We start from the raw sequence: 1039 nt of genomic DNA on the forward strand, positions 1-1039 counted from the left end.
TCCTGTGTCTTCCGGGTTCTCGGGGGATAGCGGGGAGTCTAGCTCCATTTCCTCGAGTTCGCTACCCGATGATAACGACGCATCGCTGATGGGGTCGGTAGTGGATGGGCCTGCGCGAACTTCGGTTTCGGCGGTAAGCGCCTTAAATGCGTCAGGGAATTTAGCCCTGAGGAATTCCAGGACGGCTATAAGATTTAGGTCCGCCATTAGGACATATGGTTTACCTATTCTCTATATATTAAATTCTCCCGGTGGGATGCCGGGGTGTGTATCCCTAGCTCCCTCCCTGCAGGTTAAGCAGGGAGGATGTGTGCCTACTACGTGTAGCCCTAGTGCGTCCGAGTGCCGATCTTATTGTGCACTCGGGTGTGTACTTAAGTCTAACTAAAGCTACCCGTGGGCTCTAAAAGGCCAAACGTGGACCAACGTTGACTAGGGCACTACCCAAGGCCAGTGGTGGAGGTCCCTTCCGAATTACGCGGTTCCCTGAAGGGGAAACGCAGGCGAACGGGGCTGCCTGACTAGCTTTGTTATCAACGTTAGGTATCCGCTAGCCTTTTAAAATTGCGCTGTTAAGAAGTTGCTCCGCGCAGTGAAAACTGCACTTCACAATTCCTTTCACGCAGTTCCCGAAGTCGGAAACAATAGACGTTGCTATGTTATTAATAAGAAACTAGATAATTGCTTGCCAGGTGGCGGTGCAATAAATAGTTCCCTAAGGAACAATGAAATGACGACATTCTACCTCGAAACTAGGATTATCGCTTGTCAAATGGCGGGCGCAATAAAAATTGCACCAACACAATCGGCTCGCGAACAAAGGATGGCGGCACCTTTTACGGCGCGCGCAGGTGCGGATTGCTCAACGAATTGTTGGGCGGTGCGACAGAAGTGAGGCGAGCGGACACGTTCTTTCACCTCAGCGGTCTGTAGCGGAGTGTTTTGATTCTTCGTGGACATACAATGCACACTTTATGCACAGTCTCATGACAGCAACTCTATCTCCCTGGCAGACAAAGCAGTACCAAGACTCATGTTG

The sequence above is a fragment of the Papilio xuthus genome, unplaced genomic scaffold, assembly GCF_000836235.2.
Source record: "Papilio xuthus unplaced genomic scaffold, Pxut_1.1 DF827870.1, whole genome shotgun sequence".
NCBI classification, from domain to species: Eukaryota; Metazoa; Arthropoda; class Insecta; order Lepidoptera; family Papilionidae; genus Papilio; species Papilio xuthus.